The following is a 13382-nucleotide window of genomic DNA, read 5'->3' on the forward strand; positions in this document are numbered from 1 at the left end:
CCAAACACATTTGAGGATTCAGACCTGATATTAACCTAATTCAGTAATAGAAGCATCTTTGGTTCTTTATCCAAATTCATATGATAGCTCTATCAGCTCATCAGATATTGATTTTGTCATTATTATCGCACCAATATTATCTCTCTGTCCAGATGAATATAGCTAATTCTTTGGAATTTTCTTAGAAAAAAACAAAATGTTTGCTAACAGTTCTTTATACGTTCTATGCTCCAGCTCTTAGGTATGGCACTATCAGAAGGCTGTTGGAAATGAAGCAATGTTCAATGCGTGAAGATTGAAAAATATTTTAGTGACAGCAGCTGTGATAGGCTTAAGTAGTTTTCAGTGGTCCAAAGTTTCCTCATACCCTGAGATACAAACCACAGTGGAGCCTCACTACCCGTGGACTTGCCTTCTGCAGATTTTACCATCCACAGATGGCAAGCTCCATTGTTTCCAATGGTGGCATGTGCACTGCTGCTAGGGACAATGGGGTACAAAATGTATCCCCCATGGATACGAAGGTCTGACTATAATACTCCTAGGAATCTTTCCACTTATCCTTCCCTCCATTCCTTATAACCTTTACCAAAAGTGAGAATTACTTGCCTGCAGCTGCTCCTTTCAGCACCGGATTGGAGCCGCAGCAGCTACATACCTCAGCTCTGATTTGCCATTTCCATGGTGCAAAAAGGAGCTGCAAAAAGTGGCTCCTTTTTGCAACATGGAAAGGGCACCTTTGCCACTGCAGTGGCATCTTCTGGTGCTCCTTTTGATGCTGCATCATCTGGACGCAGCACCAAAGGAATGCTGTGATGCCACTCACCATGCAGTCGGGAGCATGGCGTGATGGTGGCATCAGGGCAGCATTGGGGCATCCGTCATGTGGATGCTACGCCCCCATTCTGTCCTGAGGATGGCATTTATTGCCAATCTGTCAATGCTGTCAGTTTACTGTTAGCTTAGCAGTCTTGGATAGTTCTATCTTTAATGGAGAGTAATAATAATTTATAATAATAATGCCTTTATTTCTGTAGCTATTGGTGTCTTTACAACCTTAATCAAAATTGTTAGTTGCTGTGCACACATATTCTTCACCATAGAGAAGTTTAGCTAATTGAGCCATTCCTTGACTGTTCCTTATGAAGGTTTCCTATGCAGCACATCTGGGTGTGCCATGTGCCTTTTTGGGGGAGTTAGGATTTAAACTAGCTTCAGAAGAAGCAAAAAGGATGATACCCCATCACCAATGTTGAAATACTGCCAGTCTGGTTTATTTTTGTACATGGAACAGGGAGTGAGCAAAATTCTGTCCTTTGCTTCAGAGAGTGAAATGTTTTTAGCTAGGCAGGATGATTCTTCAAAGATTCTGATATCTATCCTCATGAAGCTCAGTGGAGCAACCCACAAACAGCAGCATGCTTCAGAACATCTTCTACTCATGTGTTTCTGGTCTAATCCATGGGGGGGGGGGAAACACTGTTGAAGAGGGCAAATACTTTCTTGACCCACATGTAATTATTTGCCCCTGGTGCAAATCTTGTGAGTACACCATACAAATTGGAGTAAAATGGCAGAATCTTTTCCCATAATCAGGAAGTCCTTGGCTGAAAAATACACACAGGAGAGAGAGAGAGAGAGAGAGAGAGAGAGAAAAGGATGTTTGATATCTGCAGTTTCACACTATTAGTACCAGAAACTTTAAAGCCTTCTTACTTAGAAGTATAATTGAAATCATAGTGACATATTTTTCAATAGCTTACACAACAATCCTAAACACATCACCTTTGTTCCATTGGGATTAATTGGACTTACTCCTTTGTAAATGTGTTTAGAATTGCACTTTAAACAAAAGTTAAATATTTAAACACTTGCTTTTGTAAGTCAGCTTTCAACTAGTTTCTTACATTTTCTCCTCATTGCCTAAGGAACCAAAGGTAGGAATACCTTTGAATTATGGCTTATTAAAGTTTTAAACTGAACAGTGAGAATGTTCCTCATGCTGCCTAATTCTCAATAATAGAATGTAATTGTATGTTTGTGTTGCTGATTATGATGTTGTTTTCATCATGCTATAAAAGAGGAAAATGAACTCTTGAATGCTGCATCACTGAAAAATAACTTTGAATGGAACCATGACCACACATAATATGTATTTCCCTAATATTCATATGGGAACAAATGAAGAGAGAGAGAATTGCACACTTACCATTCAGTCCATTGCTCTGTCAACAGAAATATGACTAAAAGTGTGATAGTATGTCAGAAAATCTATAGGAATCAGACAAATGTGAAAAAGGCTCAAAAGCTGGTAAGTCAGCTATATTACATGTCACTAGTTGGTACAATAGTGGAGACAGTCACTCAGCAGTCAGCAAAATGTCCTGGTAAGCTCAAGATAGTATAGACTACTGAGAAATGATATAAGCCACAGCCACACATGCTATAGCAGAACATCTAATTTGATTTAGTCATTGTACTTCCAAGAACACCAGTATCACCTTACCAAATGGAACATTCACCATATGCATATCTGGGGTCCTAAATGAGGAAATATCATAAGTGGGTGTTTGGGTGGGTGGGGTTCTCAACATGAGCCAAATAAAGGGATAAGTATGTCACCGAAGGTGAGAGAATGTAGTATGGATAACACTAGAAGGAAGATGAAGAGATGCAGAGTGAGAATAATTGAAGGATTTGGATGGAGAATTTAGGTTTGAAGGGAAAGAGACAAACAGGAAAGAACTGAGAGTAGAAGGATAACATAAGAAATAAGTGTATTGTGAATGGGTTTTTTTTTTTTGCTGAATTTCACATATCAGAAGAGATTCCTTCATTCCCCAGATTATTTTGTGTAATTATGATATTATGAATTATCGAGACAATGTGTTAAGAATGTTTAAATGGTGATGAAATGTATGTATGATTCAAAATTTTAATAAATAAAATCTATTTAAAAACAAAAACAAAAAACAAACATGGGCCAAATAAAATGTCCTCCAGACAAGCAGCCCAGAAGATGCAGGGCCCAATCCCTAGTTCTGGTGCAAACTTTCCAAATAATGTCCAGCCAGTTCTGAACTGAATCCATCACATATCCCCCCTTACACCATTTCTAAATAAAAAGTTATCTGCCTTCAAATTCTTTCAGCGCCCTCTGATGGGTGGTAGTTTACAATGTATTCTGCTGTTCTGCCCACTGCCTTGTGTCGCTCCATCTGAGCTCAAAATGAGGCACCTAGCCATGTGAGTGAGGCTGGGTGCCTTGTTTTTGGCCTCAGAAGAGGTGATGTGGCATTGGGTAGCACAGCTGCCCACCATAGCAACTGAGTACCCAAAGTAACATGTGAGGAGACAGACATTAGGGCAGCTTCAGAGTCAGAATACACCATGCTGCTCCCAGAATATTCTGACCCATTTGGATCTGGCTTCTGAAACAGAAGTTGCATATTAGTTATAGAAAGTCCCAGGTTCAACACCAGGAAATTCTAGGTAGGCTTAAGAAACACCATGCATGGCATTCTGAAGACCTACTGTCAATTAGTATAAACATTGCTAAGTTGGATAGTGATCTGACTAAGTAGGTAAAAGGCAGCTTCAGAAACCCAATGTAATGAGATCTTGGAGCATTTTGAGGAAAGGAGCTTTAAAATATATGGTGGCTGTTAAAGCATATGTATTTTTTAAAAGGGAAGTTAAATTATTGTACATTTCTGGTTATCATCACCATGTTACATCTGGAAACAAAAATGCAATATAAATCTTAAATCAGTATTGAGCAATGCCATTGTATCCCAAAGGCTTAAGGTATATTGTAAAAAGAGAAAAAGCAAAGCCTTCTTGGGATTTGCTTCTCAATACAGGATGGAAGCATAAGACTGAAACTTCAAATTTATAAAGCAAATAAAGTGCATTTGTTGTATAAAGATGGGGCCCCAATGTGTCCTCCCCTTTCTCTTTTCTTTTGACAGAGTCAATGAATACTTTAACAGCAACAGTATTTTCAGAAGTCAACACTGCTAAGAAGCACTACAGAGGTAATTGAAACACTATAATTATGCATTAGCAGAAATAAATTGCACTTATATAATTTTAAATTATATAATGAACAGGGGATCATAACTTCATGAAGTGCAATGTTCATCCTGCTGTTGATAATTGCAATCTTTAGTTACTGAACGCTAAACAATGCAAATTGTTTTCTGTTTTGGAAAAGCCTTTTCTCTAAAAACCTCTGCTGTCAAATGAATCTGCCTCTCTGGCCTCACTGTGACCTGAGGAGGCAAAGTCGCAACCAATAATTATTTTCTGAAAAGAAAAGTTAATTTTTGTGTAGTGAAGATAAACAGTGAGGAGGAACACCAAATTTAAAAAGAATCTTTTCCCCATGCTAGTCTAAGGTAAAAATTCAGGATCCTGGACAGGAAACCTGTAAACCAAATTGAGATATTTCTTGAACAAGTTTGTTTACCTTTGATTTATAGAGTAGATCCTCAGACCTAACAAGAATCCACAGAGCCACTGTAAGACCATATTAATAGCAACTTGCACACCGACTCTTTCCCCCAGATCTCCTTTAGCATACCTTTCAGAACAGTAGTTGTGTGTTAAACAGCAGACTGTTATATGGAAGAATCTGCTGTACCTACATGTTGCAAATACTGTATATACTTGACTATGTTGACTCCATGTATAAGACAAGGGTAGATTTTGGGACCAAAATTATGGATTTTGATATGACCTGTGGATAAATTGAAGGTAAAATGTAGGGACATGTAACAAAGCATGTAAAGGAAGGGTGAAGCAAAGGAAAATGAGGCCAAAGAACCTGCAATGTTCAGGCAGGCATAACTATTTGTGCTCATCCTAAAGGCTGAGTGGATGAGGAGGGAACTACAGTAAATCATGGCTGTGCAAAATGTGGGACAGCTGACCAGGCATGGACAGGGCTAATAAAATGCACACATATCAACAAAGAGGATAAGGCAAAGCAAAGAACATTGCAACTACATTAAAAGTTATTATAGCCTTTAACTTTAATGTGACAACTTTGCCTGATTTTAACCCAGAAAAGCTGACACACATACACAGATACAGCTGTCCATCTGGATTCGTGGGGGTTAGGGGAGAGGACCCTCATGAATCCAAAAAAATCACGAATAATGGGGAGGACTAGTGTGCACACGTGTGTTTCCCTTCCGAAGCCTCTGACAAGCTGTTTGAGGTGCTGTAAGGGCAGGGGAGCATGTGCTGGCCACTTCTTCCTTCAGTCCCAAGGTTTGGGAGAGGTCTGGGGACCACTCTCGAACCTTGGGAGCGAAGGAAGGAGGGCATGCTGGCTGCTTCCTCCTTCAGTCCCAAGGCTTCAGGGAGCTCAGTCATTCCTAAGTTCCTAGCTGTGTGCGCATACCCTCCCGGCTGTTCCCTAAGAGGGAGTGTCTGTGCTTCTTTTAGATGCTTCCAGGATGGACTAACCTCTTGCTTTTCACCACTCAAATGCAAATGAAAACCACTCAGGATCAGGGTTTCCCAGCAGACAATGGATCTCTAATTAAACAGACACAAATCCTCTTTGCATATCCTCCCATCCTGAGGCCTTGCCATTCAACAACAGAACAATACACAGATTAACATGGAAATCACTCCTTCCAACCCAGGGTAACCCAGTCTGTGGTTGTGCATGTGTGTGTATACCCCACTCACTTCCATGCCAGCATTCTCTCAAGATGCCAGCCACAGATGCTGATGAAATATCAGGAACAAACTCTTCTAGAACATAGCCACATAGCTCGAACCCCCCCCCCAAAAAAAAAACACTTAGGGAGTGCTTAAATGCACTGATAAGCGGTATAGAAATGCACTTGCTGTTGCTATTGACACATGGATAAATTGACTCAGGTTTTTTGGGTCAATTATTTTACTAACATTTCTAGACTTATACTTTGACTGGTGCTTTCATCTGTTTCATAGGTGGGAGCCAACTGGTTACTATTTTGGGGCCAGTAATGAGAGGAGAGGGTTCCTTCTCCTATATCAGTAGTTCTTAAACTTTACTCCTCCAGGTGTTTTGAATTCAGCTCCCAGAATTCCTGACTGTTGGCCAAGTTGGCTGGAGCTTCTGGGAGCTGCAATCCAAAAAAACCTAGAGGACCAAAGTTTGGGAACCACTATCCTATATCCTCCAAATGTTTCAATTTTCCAGGGGGTGGCTCAATTAAACATCTGTTGCCCCAGTTTTTCAGCTGCTTATAAAGCGCTCCAGTTTTGCTCAGTTCCCCCCACTTTTCTTTGTTCTCAGCTTACTTGCTGCAAATTGTGTTCAAAGTGGAAAAATATTTTGTACTTAGTTCATTCAGCAAGTGGAGCAGGGAAGAGAGGAGAGGAGAGGAGGGGATGGAATCTTGCCCTTCCCAGTAGGCTCAGGAATAACCAAACAGCTGCAGCCACTCCTAGCTTGTGGTGTTCTTCCGCATTAATAACTTTTGCCACATTCTGAGGTTGCTTAGTCACATCTATCCCAGTGTACATCTGTAAAATGCTGAAGGGTATGCTCTCCACAATTGCATTCCAGATTATATTTGAATAATCTGGAGAACTACCATTCCCTGCTTTCCTGTTTACAATTATTAAAGCAGACTAGAAGTCCCAGGTGATTTCACATGCATGCATTGAAATCAGTAGACTCCATCTAGTTTGGATGGATGCAATCATTCTTAAGTGGCAGGCACCTTAGGCAGGTCATAAGATCAGGCTGCCCCATCTGTCTCAGGTGTTTGTATGTTTATGACAAATGGAAAACTTTCCATTCTACTGAATTACTGGCAAATCAAGATGCATATGGTTATGCATCTGTTTTGAATCAAGCAGTAATGTGAAGCAAATCTGTATATCTTGGTAGTATAATTAGATATTTCCTAATATGGTTCTGTTGCCTTATTTATTCTGCTTGATGAACAGTGGGTTGCATTTATGAAGAATAGGAAGGGGGGAAATCATGGTCAACAGAATAATAGGTTGAATTGGTTGACAGATTTACCATAACTAAGCCTCAGTCACGAACCCTTCAGACTTTGTATTATTTTTTGTCACTCTCTCAATTAAATGATAGTTGTCAGGATGCAGTATTTTTTATGTATCATATAAAGTAAAGTAACAATGAGCCTATATGCCTTTAATAGAATGTCTGATCAATAAGATTTCTCTGACACAACTAACTGCATAATGTGTGAAAAAGGAATTGGTCACCTTTCAGGTAATCACTTGATCTATCCCCCCTCCCTCTCATGCCTCACTGAAAAATGCTGATAGGATTGTTTATCTCATCCTCATTCTGGGAGGAAAAATGATGTCTTCCCACAGTGTTCAGTATTGCACAAAAATATCATGTGTAAATTTTGCTCAGGATAAGTCCCCAACTCATGATGCAAAGAAAAGTGCTAAAATTACTCCTTGCATCCTTTAAAAATGAAATTAGCAAAGAATTACATCCCTATCCCCTAGTTTCCATTTAATAAATAAAGGATGATGATGATGATGATGATGATGATGATAATAATAATGCTATCTGACAATTTTGTTCAGAAAAATCTTTACTAGTTGCAGAGACAGTTGAATGTATCTATTTGGTGGCAGCATATTGTATTCATATTACATATTTATTTTGTTTATATCCTGTTTTTCAGTCACAAGAGAGTTCCTAGGTAGTTTTCAGTAATTAAAATTCATCCAACAGAGGGATTATGAAATATTAGCAAAACAATGGGGTTTGTATATCACCCGCCATGGCACCTACAGTTATAGGCACAAATCAAGGGTCTTCACCTACAGAGCAGAAGCAGGAATAGAAGAAAACATAGGAGATTATTGCACAGCAAAGACCCACTGGAATAGACGTGGGATCTAAAACTCAGTGATGGTTCCTAACACATTCCTCCATGGCTGGGCAATAGGCAGCCAATATGCAACCTGGGCTTCTCCTGCAGCTTTTCAAAAACAGCTTGGGGAGCTGGGTATGTTTAGCCTGGAGAAGACATGTTTAAGAGGTTATATTATTGTTAATTACTTACAAGCTTGTCTGGGTCTGAAATAAGTAACCACACTACTAGGTACCATCTGAAAGTGAATTCTAAAAAAGGAGAAATAAGCAGTTTTGGTGGTTCTCGTCATATAATTTGGTGGCAGTGGTGGGGTGACAAAACCCATGGAGCTGCCACAATAGGAAAATAGTTGGATGAGTGGGACTCATCATGACACACCCCCAATACAAAAAAAGATGGGGGGGGCTCAAATCCTGTTCCTCCTAATGGCAGTGCAATGTGCACGCATCTGTTAGTGCAGCCATTTGGGAGAATAGGGCTTTCCATCCGCAGATGCTCACATCCGCAGATGGCAAGCCCACGGATACAGAGGTCCGACAATACTGAAGATGGAGCAAATTTGTTTATTGCAGCTCCAGAGAAAAGGATCCAGAGAAATAGATTCAAACAACAGAAAAAGAGATTCCATCTTAACATTAGGAAGAACTTCCTGACACTAAGAGCTTCTTCGACAGTGGAATACGCTGCCTAGGAGTATAGTGGAGTCTCTTTCTTTAGAAGTTTTTAAAGAGAGGATGGATGGCTATCTGTCAGGGCTGGTTTGATTATGTATTTCTTCATGGGAGGGGGTTGGTCTTGATGGCCCTTGCATTCTCTTCCAGCTGTATGATTCTGTGATTCTAAGGCCATGAATGTAATGCCCATATAAAAGTGTGTCTTTAAGAAATTGCAATACTTTTGCTGCTATTGCTGTAACAGACTAGCACAGTTATGCCCTGGAAAAATATTCTCCTTGATTGCCCCTGTGCTTGGGCCTGCATTGCAGAATACTTGTACCAGTGCTACACCTTTTCTTTCTAATCTGTTGTCAAAAACTGTCTTGTTCATGAAGCCTCCATGGTATTGCGAAAGCAATTTAAGGCAGTGACATTGTAAATCAACTGCTTGTTAAAATTATTACACAAGTGTTGGGCTAGTCAGAACTGATTGTACTATATTTAGAAATAAAATATTAATGTAATTTCCCCCCAGTATTTAACTAAAATGTATGTGAAAGCTTGTTTCTACTCTTTTGCATCCAATCCTCTGTTGTGGTTTCAGTTTTCATCTGGCTGGAGAATCTTCATGTTTTTTTTTAATAAACTGCTGATTTTAATTAGAACAGACTCTCCCAATATAAGGCCTTCCAGATGTATAAGACTACAACTCTCATAATCTCCCGTCAATATTTTACACACCAACAACTGGCTAGGAATTGCTGGACTGGAAAGATTGGATGAGAGGCTGGCAGACAAGGTGGCTTCATTTCAGTTCATCGTTATCATGGTCATAGACCAGCACAGGTAAAAAAGGGGCTACATAATAAAAGAAGGTGATAGTAAAAGCAAGGTAAAAACAACATAAAAAAGGTAAAAACACAGGTTAAGAACAGTATTACAAATATCCTTGTAAAATCCAGTGTGCTGGGCAAGATTAATACTGGCCTATTGCAGAGGTCATTGCCTGTTGGATTTTAACTGCAGCTGCACCAAATCTGGCAACATTAGATGTTATATCCAGATTAGTTTCTGAAAGCAGCTAAGAAGTGTAAAATTGACTGGTGTGTCCTTGATGTTTATACAATAGAGTGACATAAGGCTGAGGTGGATGTCCCTGTAGTAAAAGTACTAGAGTAGTACATGCTCTGTTGTCTCTATTTGGCCAGAGTCACAGGGGTATAGTCTGTTTGACAAGGAGATCTTCTTATATTGGCCTTCAAGAACAGCTGAAGGGAGGGCATGGCATCATTCTAAAGCAAAAACTCTTTGGTGTTTAGGCATTTCAAGTTTTGCTAAATATGCCATAGGTGATACCAAGTATCTGTTGAGGTCATTAACAATAAAAGTTAGGGTGCTAGCTGGGTCTAGCTGTTGCTCTATATCTATCACTCATTTTATGGTTGCTTTAGCTTTTTCATATCCCATGCTGAGCAAAAGATCTGGAGAAATTTTAGTCATCACCATCTGTTTCCATGTAGATTGGAATTCATCAGTCAGAGTAAGCAAAGCAAGGTGGGTGGGAAAGAAGGATAGTCTGAGCCAGTATCTGAGTATGGTCATCCACACTCTGGCCTCCATTTTCATAAAGCCTGACTCCAGTCTCAGAGTTACATTACAAACACATTTTGGATCTTGAAATGCTGATCTTAGAAATTTGGATTGCACAAGTTCTAATAGTGCACAGTTGGGAAGGGGTCCTAATTGGGACCCATAAAGCAGTTGTGGAACCGATTTGGCTTCAAAAAGTTTGAATGCTGCAAGTGTATAATGGCCTCCTCTTGTCATAAGAATTTGAGGATAGCTGTTGAGTTCCTGTTTTCATTGCCAGCAGCATAGTCCCCATGCACTTTCCTATTTCTGGTAGCTTAAAAGATTACCCCCAGATAGTTGAAGCAGGAGACCTGTTCAATCTTGTGACCATCTATAATCCAGTTTCAATTCCTGGGCCTTTTAGCAAATGCCATTTGAGTTTTTTGGTAGTTAAGTTCTAGCTGGTCCTCTTTGCAATATTGTGTTAGTGTTCTTAATGCTCTTTGTAGAGCAATAGGTGTTCTTGAAATTACAGCTGCATCATTTGCATAAAGCATCTTCTAGTTTCGGAGGATGGAAATTTTTGTTGTTGAGATGACCCATCATGTCATTTATGTAAAAATTGAACAGGAGTAGAGGTAGAATGCAACCTTGCTTAACACTCTTCCCGGTAGTAATGGCGTTGGTGAGATGATTCTGTGGATTGCATCTTACTTTGAGTGAGGTCCCTTCATGCATCATATGAATTAGGTATATTAGATGCTGATCAATCAAGGAAGCCTCCAGTTTCCCCACAGTTTGGATTGAGATTATGAACTTTATCGCATGGGGCTTAAACCATTCCCCAGCGTGTTCTAACGGGGGAGCGCGGGGGCGTGCACGGAATGCGATGGGCACTGGATGGGGCCCAGAATGAGGCTTTACCGCATGGGGGAACGCCGCTGCCACCGCGCGTTCCCATTGTGTCCCAATTCGGTTCCAGAGGGCGCCATTTCTGGGCCCGCTTTGAAACAGTTCCCAGAAATGGCGCCCTCTGGAACCGAATTGGGACGCGATGGGAACGCGCGGCGGCGGCGTTCCCCCGTGCGGTAAAGTCGAGTTCTGGGCCCCATCCGGTGCCCATCGTGTTCCATGCACGCCCCTGCGCGCCCGGTTAGAACGCGCTGGGGAATGGTTTAAGCCCCATGCGATAAAGTTCATAGAGTCAAAAGCTGCTTTAAAGTTTATAAAGGCAATATAGGTGTGGTACAGACCGCCAAAAAGTGGTGTACCAGAGCTGGTATTAGGGTTAGAGAGCACGCACCATGTACACACTCCCTAACCCTAGTACGTGCTGGTGGCGGTATAATGGCAGCGCCCTGTGTACACAGGCACCGCCATTATGATGTCATGGCTGCGCTGTGTCCAAATGGTGTGGCGCAGGCATGACGTGTTTGCACCACCCCAGGCTGCTTGTGGAGGCTTAACAGCGGTGTGGGAAGGAGCTCCGATATGGAGCTCCTTCTGCCACGTGCCTCATTCCCGCAGCCACCAATTGGCTACGGGAATGGCGCCAGGGAGAAAGGGGCCAAGTGGCCCCTTTCTCCTCTGGCTGAGGCTGTTGGGGTGTCCTGGGTCATGAAGCCCCAAGGACACCCCTTTTCCAGGCCACGGGGAAGCAGCATTTTGCTGATTCTCTGTAGCCTGGAAAAGCGCCAGGTTGGAGCTGCAGTGCCTGCTGGTGAGGCTGCCCTGCCTCCAACCCGGCAAGAAAAGAAGCATCTGTGGACCACCCCTTTTCCACCATCTGTACCATGCCATAGAGAGAGACTGTGTTGCAGATGGTATACTTTTCATTGAGGTGTTGAAGTACAAGGAACTGGTCTATGGTGGATCAGCCTTCCCTGAAGTAGGCTTGGTACTCTGCAAGTATGTTTTCTTGTTCCAACCAGTCCATGAGTTTCCACTGTAAGTGTCTTGTGTAGAGCTTGCTAATCGTATTGAGGAGACTGGTTGGTCTGTAGTTGCCAGGATCATTTTTCTTTCCTTTTTAAAATATGAGGACAATGATAGCAAGCCCCCAGATTTCAGCAGACATTCATGCCAATACAAAGGAGATATTATTTTTGTTATATTGTTAGCTCAAATGCTTATTTTATAGAAATACAATTTCTAAAGGGGAAAGGCTCCCTTTAGAATGTAATAGCACCAAAATGCTAATACAATCCATAGGTGGCCATGAAAGTCTTACGGAAGTGAACTGAATTTATCACTGTCTCATTTCATTATTGTCAGCTGTGTGGTCTCTACATTGATTTAGTATTCTTGTTTAGTCTTTAAACTAGGCTACTGATTGCTTTTCTAGTAAAAGATCTTCCTGGAAAGTTATAATTATTTTGGTGACCTCATTGGAACAGGACAATGTCATTTCCTGCTTCCTCTTTAGTTGATTAACTTTGTGAATTTTATGCCATTTGTGCGTGTCATTGTGCCAATAGACTCACTGTAGGAATATACAGAAAGCTTCTTAGCTCTGATTTTGAGCTACATAAAACAAAGAACCTGAGCTCCCAAACTTGAGGAAGAGCTGCATTACAGTGGCAGAGGAAAGAGTGCAAAAGTAACTTTTTAAAGATACATTCCCAGAAGCTCCAGCCAGCATGAGCCCTGGCATGGAGATTCTGGGAGATGTAATAACAATAAGAAGTACTTTTTCTAAGCTCTTTGGTAGAAGGCATGGTTGACTTCCAGACAGCCCTACACTCAATCTTTGTCATCTGCAGGTTAGGCTGGAAATATATTTGTCTTGAAACACTGCTGCCATTAATGCCGAGCAGACATCAAGGCCTGCCAATGATGCTTTGCTGGCTGAGGTAAATGAAAAGATGTCACCACATTTCATGCACAGAAACTAATCATATTGGCAGTTTAATCTTACATAACACCAGTGCTGGGGGATACTGTGTCAGAGACAGCAACCTAATTTATCTGATAGGCCATATCTCCCAATATGTCCCATCCCTAAGATCCAGAGGAGAGACCCTCTACTCAGTCTGAACCCCTTCACAGATACAACTGGTGGGAACAGAAGAGATGGCCTTCTCAGTGTCTACCCTTACACTTTAGAAGTCCTTCCCTAGCGGGACTGGAGTTGCCCCCTCCTTGTTGTCCTTCCACCATAAAGTGAAGACTTAATTAAAATACAGATAGACTTTTAGAATTGCAGGCTTTTAATAAAGGGCTATAAGTGCTGTTTTAAGCTTATATGTGTAATTTTGAAAATCTTTTTAGAGCATAT

The 13382-nt window shown here is 41.1% G+C and overlaps 1 long non-coding RNA gene across 4 annotated transcripts in view; it reads left to right on the plus strand.

Annotated features, from left to right (window-relative positions):
- The window catches only part of LOC121927744, a 216173-nt gene that overhangs the window by 83299 nt on the left and 119492 nt on the right, over positions 1-13382 (plus strand). Inside the window, exon 3 of one of the 4 annotated variants that reach the window (XR_006103319.1) lies at positions 3972-4037. The exons of the other annotated variants lie outside the window; for them this stretch is intronic. This is a non-coding gene — a long non-coding RNA (uncharacterized LOC121927744). The remainder of the gene's footprint in view (positions 1-3971; positions 4038-13382) is intronic. 4 annotated transcript variants of the gene reach the window in all.

The sequence above is a fragment of the Sceloporus undulatus genome, chromosome 4 (genome assembly GCF_019175285.1).
Source record: "Sceloporus undulatus isolate JIND9_A2432 ecotype Alabama chromosome 4, SceUnd_v1.1, whole genome shotgun sequence".
NCBI classification, from domain to species: Eukaryota; Metazoa; Chordata; class Lepidosauria; order Squamata; family Phrynosomatidae; genus Sceloporus; species Sceloporus undulatus.